Here is a 10985-nt window from a genome sequence, read left to right as displayed (position 1 = left end):
TGCTGCAAGAAGATAAAAAGCAAACTTTAAAAGAAGCAATTTCCTTCTCTTCCTTTTCATCAGGCAGTATTTCCAAAAGAACCTCTGAGAGGATAACGGCACTGACTAAAGGTGTGATTTTATGTTTTCCTTTTAATGCTTTTTGTTGAAGGGTATAGGAAGCAGAGAAAAGAGGGAGGAGGAGAAAAGTTTTCAGAAGACTAAAAAATGATTTATTATTATGTCCGCCAAACCTCAACAAAACAGACATTTGTTGACCATTAGATAAATCTTCAGTAGGACCATCAGGAATTTTTCAGTTCTGGATTAAGATAATCACTCTGCAAAACAGACATTTAAATATACCTAAAATTAAATGTATTAAAATTTGATGGCTTCTCTCCTGAAAAAGAGACAAATACTAAATTTTCAGTTAATTGTAATTGCAGCTGACAGATCAATACGAAAAACATTTTTATTCAACCTAATGCCTTCCACACATTAACTTCTAAATGATTTTTCCTTTTCCAATAAGGCAACCTCAGAGTAGAACGTTTTTCCATGCTTTTTCTGATGATTCTAGGCATTTTCCTTTTAAGTCCTATAAATTATACTAAAGCTACCTCCTCTCAAAACCGTTCAAAACAGACCACAGTATTAGAAACTTTACAACACACTTCTCACTGACAAAAGGAGCTAAACATAATGCCTAGAGACTACTGCCCTACAAAATTAGGTTCTTAGGTCTAATGCAGAAAAAACTGCCTGGATAGAAATGTCTCAATCCCATCTGCATGCCTTTTTAAAGCATTAAGCAATACAATAATTATGCTATGAAAAGTGATTTAAATCCTTTCTAAGTGTCAATGGCTGGCATAAATAAGATTGATTGCCAGAGAAAAGCAAAAAAAAAAAAAAAAAAATCTTAAAAGTTGAGGTTTGTATCACTTCATACCTGCCAAATCCTGAAGATGATCATATTTCTATGACCACCTTCCCCACCCCCAAAAGCTTCCAAGTTTTTAAACAAATGCTTTGACATTATGTAGGAAGAACCATCTAAATTTTTAATAAAATCTAATCAGATGACTAGTAAACATTATTTAAAAAGGTATCGTTAAATGTTTCTGCATAAGGGAAGCTTGTCAATTACAATGAAAACTGCTGTGTCAATTACAATGAAAACTGCTGTTCGCAGTTATGAAACCCTGCCTCCAGGGCTCTCTGCTACCCAACAGCCATCCAAGTCATCCTCAGGCCACTTGTTTCAATTTTCAGAAGGCTACCTGGCTAATCAGGTATCACTCTTCCCAATGGCAGTAGCAACCACGTGCTTTCCAAAGAAGGGAGAGAAAAACACAGTGGGTATTTCTGGTTTCATCTGGTGGGGGGGAAATAGGGTGGGTTATGTGTCATAGTAGCTGCTGCAGCTTATTTGTTCAGGGAACAAAGTGCTGAAAAAGAAAACAAGCACTTCCTCAATCACTGGGAAGCACTGTTACTATCAGTAACATTGTTCTTCATTGTCAAATCTGATTCATGCAAGGTAAATATAGAAGCTATATTCTGCTCCCTGATGAATGCTCAAACTGCATGAAGTTCTCATGCTAGCCCTAATTCCTAACTTCTCTAGTAAAGTCGCTCTGCCCACAGGAGAGGTAGCAGAGTAGCCTAACACTAGCTCAAGGCTGAATTCTCAACTCTCCGCCTAGGCTTCCTCAGATCCTTCAAAGCCACTGCGGACAGTTCCCTTCTCACTGGATACCATACCAGTCTGTGGGTAGGTTTCTAGATTTTTCCAACTTAAGCAAAATACATGCAGAGACCAGCACCTGGTAAAGACTGGAAAAGGAAAAACAAAACCAAAAACAGGTCAATTTGGTTTGTAGAAATATATAAAATACTATAATGCAATACAGCTATATTTTACACTCTAGTCATAGTCACAGCCTTGAATTTCAGTCTTTCAAGAGATAAACTACATTCCTTAAAAATGGTTCTGAATATACAGTATGTTATATATATATGTTTTTCTTCCTTTTAAAGAAGTAAACATTTCTTCAACAAAATACAATGAGCACTGTCCAGGGTTCCCTTATTTTTACAAGAATACACATGGAAGAATCTTCAGCTAACATGAGGCTTTTTAACTTGTATTTTTACATTTATATATGCTTTTTGTCACAGTTCACCATTCAGGCAAACCTCTCAAGTAAAAATTATAAGACAATAAAATACGTATAGTTATGAAAAGCATGTAGGTGGGTTCCTTGGTAGTCCATTTTTTTCTTAAAAAGCTTCTGTAATGGGAGTAATACTTGTAGAATGCAAAAAGAAACAGTCCCCTAGTGGTGATGAGCAGATTTAGCCAAACCTTGAACACAAAGGTGCTTTGAAACAGAGCAGATTCCCCTTCTTCCCAAAAGAGAAGGCATTTTTCTCAGAAAGTAGTATTTTATTGTTTTGCACAGAATTAGAATGCAGTTTTGGTTCTATTCCACGCATCTGGATAAATTAAATTGCAACTGAAGAATTAATCCAAATAGAGAAGTGTAAAGATAAATATTTGCTGCATTTGACCAAATAGAAAGAGAAAAAAAGGTAAGACCAAATTTAAATAAGCACTCCTTCAGGTGATATAACCATGTTAACCAAAATGTAATTAGTTATCATGACCAGATCTCTCTAGTATTATCTGGGTGACCATATAATTTATCTTCCAAACCAGAAACTTATTCTGGAACTATATGTAAACTGCAGGATATATAGGCACTCTATCAAAAAAATAATAAAATAAAAAACCACCTGCCACAAAAACCAAACAAGGAACAAGAAAAATTATCTCCTATACTCAGGGCTTCAAGTCATAATAAGTTCAATGACACAGGCGGGCCTGCAAAGAGTAGTACGCAATAATCTTAAACGTGACCAAACAACCATCTCTTTAGCTTTGGAGTCAATTTACAAACCACACACTCAAGGTACAATCTGAGACGCCTAGTCCAGCACTCTGTCAATGGTAAGCTTGATGAGCCCTGCTCATCCTCTGATCCAAATGAAAAATATTCACTTAGCCAGCTAATAATTTAAGGGTTATAGAACACACAGACACCTCTGAAAACCTAGTTACCTGAATTACAATCACTTTTGTGTAACCTACCAAAAACAAAAAACATGGGCATACCCAAGCTTGTTTTCTCCCCATCCCAACAGACAGATTTCATGATTCTGTAAGAAGGGAGGTGGGTGTAGGTACCACATCTATGTAGGTGGCACGGTACAGAAGAAAACAGCACAGTTTTTAAGGGCTGGGTTCCATGCTCCGTCACTTCCTAACTGTAGGATCTCAGGCAACAACTTCATCTCTATGAGCCTCAACAAGTCTCAACTGTCTGGCTTTTAAAATGAAACCAACTTGCTCCTTATGATTTATAAGGAATAAGTAACAGAGAAAGCTAGTATTTCCCAGTGCAATGGGGAGGTGGCTCAGTAAATGTCAGTTTACTCCCTACAACCTGAATATACTAGAAGTGATATTAGTTCCTTTCAAATTAAACTGTCAACTATGTGCAAGGCATTATTAGGATTTTCCCAAGTTATTTATATATAGAAGAATTAGATAAAATAATGCATTAAAGACGCAGCTCTCTCAAACATTTTAGACTCCCAACTGTCTCATCAACTATTAGCTCCTACTTAAATCACTTCAAGTAAAATACAAAAAGAAAAAAGGTATATAAAATTCTTAAGACTTCTCATACATGCTTTCACTTTTGTCACCTTGACTCAAGGTCTAGGAAAGCAAATTCCTGTGATGGAATAGACTACTAACGCTTGATGCAGAGTGTATGTGTACTCACATAGGACTGTCCTCAACCCCTGCTTACTTTAAAAATGTGGAGCAAGGATACTGTAGCGTGGTTCATCAGTAACACAAAGAGCAAAACAGGTTTTCCTAATATAACTGGCCTGAACTCCAGCCAGTTTTAAATTGTAAGTGGAGCTAAAGACAACACTACAGATTAAGTATCCCTAACGCAAAAATACAAAATCTGAAATGCTCCTCCCAAATCCAAAACTTTTTGAGAACTGACATGATGCTCAAAGGAAATGCTCACTGGAGCATTTTGGGTTTGGGATGTTCAGATTTGGGATGCTCAGCCACCAAGTAATATGCAATATCCCACAATCCAAAACACTTCTGGTCCCAAGCATTTAAGATATGGGATATTCAACCTGTACCGTAATGTTTTAACCACCCCTAAAATATAAAGAATTTGCCCTTAAATCTTTTTGACAAAACATTTCTATTAAACTTGCACCCTCAAGTTTTTAAAAGTTATTAATTATACAAAACCCTGATTGGACTGAAATGGTGCTGAAGCTGTATTCTGATGGGTGAAGTTGAGGCAGAGTAGGGAGGGACTGCGGCCCTCCTCCCAACCCTCTACCACCAGAACAGCTCTACTTTTATCAGTTTCTCCCGGGACAGGAGTGGGGAGGGGTTAAGAATGGATAATTTCCAAAGTAAACCATTTCCTCAAATAAAATCTTATTCACCTAGAAAAGTTCATAAACCACCAGATTTACTTCATCCATATACACTCCGCCCAAGATATATTCATTTTAACCTGATTCTACCAATAAGTTTGGCTCATTATGAATTTTTTTCTAGAAATCTCAGAGAAATAAGACCTTGTAGATATGGCAGTCAGGGAGGGAAGAACAACTATGAAACTACTACTGGTTTTAACTTTTATGTGAATGATACTAGATCACATATAGGAGCAAACTCCCAACAACCCATTTTGTTAAAGATAAATGAAAACATGAAATAACAGGCTGGGCGTGGTGACTCACACCTGTAATCCCAGCACTTTGGGAGGCCAAGGCGGGTGGATCACTTGAGGCCAGGAGTTCGAGACCTGCCTGGCCAAACCTCATCTCTAAAAAAACACAAAAATCAGCCAGGTGTGGTAGCACACGCCTGTAATCCCAGCTACTCAGGAGGCTGTGGCAAGAGGATCGCTTGAACCCAGAGAGGTGGAGGTTGCAGTGAGCCGAGATCACGCCTCTGCACTCCAGCCTGGGCAACAGAGCGAGACTGTCTCAAAAAGAAAAGGAAGTATGAAATAACAGAGCAGCAATGCCTATTACTATGTAATCTTAACCAAACATTTGTGTAACTCAATGAGAAGAATTCAAGAGGCTCAACACTATCTGCTTGTAAAAGACTGTTTATCAAAGATAAGTGAGTTATAAATAATGGAAATTAAAAAAAAAAAACCTTACACTAACCTAAGTCCTAACACCATCTAGGTACTGTGTCTAGTTTTATGTGCATTACTTTAATCCTTATAACAATCATGAGATAAGTACAATTATTATGACCATTTTACAGATGAGAAAACTGAAGCCATGAGGTAGTATAACTCACCCCAGGCCACAGCTGTCTGTGTTAAAGCCAGGATGTGCACTCACATCTATATGTCTAAATAGCTTTTGCCCTTAATCACTATGCAATACTACCTTCAGTGAAAAGGACATTACTGACAGGAAGAAACATTAACGATATTGATAAAAGATCATGCATGTTTAAAAAGTTGTGCTTGAAAATACACAAGATGGATATGTAACAACTGTTAACAAAGTAAGACTGCAAACAGCACGTAAGATAAAAACCAGTTGAAATCTTTGTGTGATCATGTGAATGGATGTGTATGGATAAAATGAAGAGATTAAAAGTAAAAAGAAGTCCCAGGCATAGGCTTCACATACAGCAAAGCCCTGATGGGTCAGCTGTAAGACCAGACGTATCTATGTTCTCACCATCCAAGTTCAAGGCTTTCTGCCTTCATTCTTTTTATCAGTGTTAATTAGTCATTCCACCAGAGGGGGAAAAATAGTAAGTCTTAAGGTGTATTCTATACTTGACCCAGTCATCACAGGCTATAGGATTCTATCTAAGCCAATCTTTATCAACTCCCACAACTTTAAAACATTAAGTTAAAAGAATTAGCTGTACAATCTACAAATGCAAGGGTTCTCACAGTAAAATTTATGGACAACTGCTCTTAATGGATGAAGTGTTGTAGTTGCCTGTTGTTCAGGGGTATGAATAATTTGCTCTTGCCCAAAAAATGTGTTCTACTCTCAATCCTCCCCATCTCAGAACAGCAACTTCATCCTCACTATTGCTCAGTCCAAAAATTTTAGTCATCCTTGACTGCTCACTTTCTCCCTCAACCCACATGCAATCAATCCATCGGCAAAGCCTGTTGGCGATACTTAAAATACATCCAGAATCAAAGACAACTACTAGCACCTTAGTTCAAATCACCATTCCATCTCATCCAGATCACTGTCCCAGCCTCTTGTCTCCATGCTTCTGCCCTTGGCCCACTACAGGGCACTAGCACAGCAAGCAGTCAACCCTTTCATCACAATGGACCAAACTAGCCTCTGGGACTGGCTATTTCCTATGCAGGCAACACTTTGTAACCCCAGGTTTCCACAAGACCTGTCTCCTCTCCTTTTACGTCTTTGCACAAAAGTAACTTCCCTGACCATCTCAATGCCTCCCTTCCAACTTTGTATTTATCCATAGTACTCAACACCTAACACGCTATAAAACTTAAACGTTTCTTCTGTCTCCTCACTACCATGTATGTAAACTCCATGAGGGTAGAATTTTCTGTGTTGTTCCCTGATGTGTCCTAGTGTCCAGAACACCATCTTACATATTACAGGTGCTCAAATGTTTGTTAAATAAAAAAATCAAATATTAACAACTAAGTTCTTCGCCATCAAGACTGCTAAACTTCCAATATCCTATATTACCATCAACAGTGGGTTTTTTAAGCAACAAGAGATGCAGATTAAAGAGGCCTAAAGGGAAAAAGAGCCTCCTCCCTCCTCCACCAGTGATCTGCAATCTCAAATAGCTCCAGTTGAGGGTATGTGTAATGATAAGGCAAACTGGACTAGACAAATATGTTCATTCAGATAAAAATCTCAGTGGCCCATGACATAGTAAAAACCTGTATCTGGAGCCACCATCTCCCTCAACCTACCACCTACCACCAGTCTGGCCCACTTCCCTTCACTGTGCTAACTCCACTGTGGAACGTGTTTCAAGTTTTACTGCTGCAACTGTCGACATCCACCTCTTAGTGTGCAGTGATATGTGCAGACCTTCCCTGTGCGTGTCTGTCTGGCAACTGTTCCCACACAGCTGAAAGAGCAGGTCAGTGCCGGCAAGCAACAATTCCCTTCAGCTCACCCAACAGAAACCCAAGCACCCTGATGTCAACTCATGAAGAACTCCCTCTTCCACCTCTCCATTACACTTGAGTTCAGAGTTCCCACAAAACTAAAGAAGTTACCTTAGTAACTAGCATTTACCAAACACCATGTGCCAACCACTATTTTTACACTACATGTTTGAGCTCATCTAATCCTAACAAAAACCCCAAGAGGCAGACATGATAATGATCCCCAATTTACAAATGAGAAAACTGAGGACATTTGAGAGGATCACTAAGGGAGTCCATGAACATCCTTTCTGAAATAAAGATGAAGAACACATCCTTTTACAACACCTTTCAGGAAGATACACACACACACACACACACACACACACACACACACACACACAAACACAAACTAGAAATAAACACAAGTCAGGTAAAATCCAGCTAACTGATGCAAAAGGACTAATGTAATGAGAAAATCACCACCGGTAAGCCCTGAAGTAATGCACCCAGGCTATGAGTACAGGGATGCTACAATTTTCAGGAGAAAGGCTGCTGGGGGACTTCAAAATGGACGCATGCAGCTGCTAACATCTGTACCCACACCAAGAATTAATCTTTTCTCTAAAATGCAGACATGTGTCCCTCTTGATGTGATCTATCCCTCCCAAGACCACTTAAGTGCTCTTACAAAACAAAACAAAACAAAACCTGAATCTAATCAAATTTCTAGAACCTATGGGTCTACAGAAATTACCTGGAATAGAAGAATATATATAAACAGCATAAGTGACCAGCCAAATCTGGAAAGGTAAAGAGTGGGGGAAGAAGCTATTACAGAGTAAGAGACTTAAGGTCATTAAGCAAACATAATTTGTGGACCTTGTTTAGATTCAGAGTCAACCAAAACTGTAGACAGACACTTTTGACAATTCAGGGAATTTGAACATGAACATGAGGTGTTAAGGAATTGTAGTTAGGTGTAAAGGCACTACGGTTATTTAAAAGTCCTTATTTCTGGCCGGGCGCAGTGGCTCACACCTGTAATCCCAGCACTCTGGGAGGCCGAGGCGGGTGAATCACGAGGTCAGGAGATCAAGACCACCCTAGCTAACACGGTGAAACCCCATCTCTACTAAAACTACAAAAAATTAGCTGGGTGCGGTGGCGGGCGCCTGTAGTCCCAGTCCCAGCTGGGGCTGAGGCAGGAGAATGGCGTGAAACTCGGGAGGCAGAGCTTGCAGTGAGCCGAGATCACGCCACTGGCACTCCAGCTTGGGCGAAAAAGCGAGACTCAGTCTCAAAAAAAAAAAAAAAAAAAAAAAAAAAGTCCTTATTTCTTATACACTAATTACTTACAGGTGAAATGATATATCTAAGTTTGCTTTAAAGTACTCCTGCAATAACTGATTCAGTCACCAACAGATGCTAAAACCAATGCAGATTGTTGGAGAACAAAATATTCAATCTCAAGTTTGTTATTCCATAGATCACTTAATACAAAAGGGAAATAGGGTACATTTACAATGGCCCATTCTGGTGAATGCCACCTAACCAAATGACTGCTTAACAAAGTGGTATGCCTCCCGATATGATGCATTGACATCCCTATGAAATATTCATTCCTGTCAACAATGGCTAATCTAACTCTAATCATGAAAACGCAACTACAGTCAACTCCAAAGTGAGGGTTTCTGCAAAACAGTAGACCTGGACCCCAAAACTCCTCAAAGTGCCACTGTTATTAATGACAAAGGCTTTGGAACTGTTCAAGGAGACTAAACAAGTAAATATATGATCCTTGATTGAATACTGAATTAAAACACTAAAAACTATTACTGGAAGAACAGCGTAAATTTCTATATGAATTGAATATTTGGTGGTAGTATCGTATCAATGTCTGTTTTGAATGTGATGGCTATGTTGTGGTTAGGAGGAAGGCCCTTATTCCTAAGAAAGGTATGTCAAGATGTCTGCAACTCTCAAAATAACGCAGATTAAAAAAAGATAAAATAAGGCATATTCTAACAATTAGTGATCTAGGCAAAAATCATACAAGTGTTAAATGAACTGCTCTTTAAGTCTGAAATTTTTTTAGTCATGTTAGCCAAGGGAAATTAATGAACAAAATTTTAAGATAAAGAAAACAGAGGTGAGCAGACTGGAAATTAACAGTTGAAGCTGAGTGATAGGTACAATACAAAATTTCATTAAACTACTGTATTTACCATTACGTATGACCAAGTCTGTGTTTTAATTCTTCAGTTTTTCCATTTGTAAAATGGAAATCACTCTACCTAAACTTAGATGGCTGAGGATTCAAGAGAATTGTACATATGTGTGTGTGTATAATATGTAGGTGTGTATATATATCTTAAATACATATACACACCTACATATCCCCTGCACCCCTACTTCAATCCATGGCTAAGGTTAGGCATTATTATCAACTCATCCAGCCTCCCTCAAAGGCTAGCAACTATGAGGTTTATAGAGGTAAAACATCCTACCAGGTCAACTTTGTGTTTTTTTCTGTTCTCAGTCTACTTGGTTCCAATTTTATGTTTCTAGAAAAAAACTGTTTCTAGAAGGAAATCGCTTCTGCTCATCTTTCCATGTGACTAAGGCAGAAAACCTAAGCACAAGCACCTTCCTGGTAGACCAGATTATAATTCTCCAGGCCAAGTTATAAATAGAAGATTCAGAAATTGGGGTATTTCCTCTGAAAGATACTTTTCAGTTGGAAAACTTTAAAACCTTCTAATTTTCTCCAAGGTTTGGAGAATATAACACTCAAGAAGTAAGAAGTAAGACCACAAAAAGAGTAACTTTAACAGTATTTGGAGGGACTGGTAGAAATTACGCCCCGAATTAAACCTAAGAAATAAAAACAGAAACACGGTATTCTAGATTATAAAGGCAGCTGGATTTTCCTCTTGCATTGCAAACACAGGACAAGTAGAGGGATAGAAAAATCCAGGGAAATAGGGTCACGACTGTTTTCTTTGTATGCCAGATGACAAGAAATCTTGAAATTATCAATAGTTTCCAATGAGTCCATCCTAATCAGATAAAATACTCAAGACAGTGACATTAGGAAAAATGTTTTCTTCAATCTTCTTACACACACAAAATCTGCAAAAACTCCTGGCCCTTACTTAGTCCACACATGAGAATGGCATTCCTATGAGACCAATAGTGCTACCAAAGTCTGCGAGACTTAGGCTGCCTAATGGAAACTTGGTGTCTTAAAGCTTCAAGATACTATACTTCATACAACTGTTTTCTCATATGACTATTAACAAAACAGAAGGCAAGCAGTACACCAACAGAAGAATGGCAATCAAAACAACCCATGACTGGGTCATTTGCTTACTTAACAGTGTCAAGCAGTTAAAAAACAAAACCACACACTTCAGTACTATACACCTTTCCTACAACATGCCTGACAGAGCCTACACTCAAATTTAGCTTTTCAACTGAGCAACAGAAATTCACCTTAAATCTGAATCAAAACCAGACTGAACAGATGTTTTATATTCGGAATTCATACACGGGGCATCTGAGCACAAAATGAAAAGGGAGCAGATATCTGGAACTTACACTGATTCTGCACCTTTCTAACGGAAGCAAAGACGACACATGGATTTGCAAGAGCATCTTCCCAGCAGCTGAAATGCAACCACAACACTGCACTTCTGATCACCACAATGAGAATTTTCTCAAACTAGATTATATCCACAGCAACCCGGC

At 38.5% G+C, this 10985-nt stretch overlaps 1 protein-coding gene across 1 annotated transcript in view; it reads right to left on the bottom strand.

Moving 5' to 3' along the window:
- MRPS6 (mitochondrial ribosomal protein S6) overlaps positions 1–10985 on the bottom strand; it is a 69754-nt gene that overhangs the window by 49102 nt on the left and 9667 nt on the right. The window lies entirely within an intron of this gene.

The sequence above is a fragment of the Gorilla gorilla genome, chromosome 22 (assembly GCF_029281585.2).
Source record: "Gorilla gorilla gorilla isolate KB3781 chromosome 22, NHGRI_mGorGor1-v2.1_pri, whole genome shotgun sequence".
Classification (NCBI taxonomy): domain Eukaryota; kingdom Metazoa; phylum Chordata; class Mammalia; order Primates; family Hominidae; genus Gorilla; species Gorilla gorilla.
This window is presented reverse-complemented; position numbering and strand designations above follow the sequence as displayed.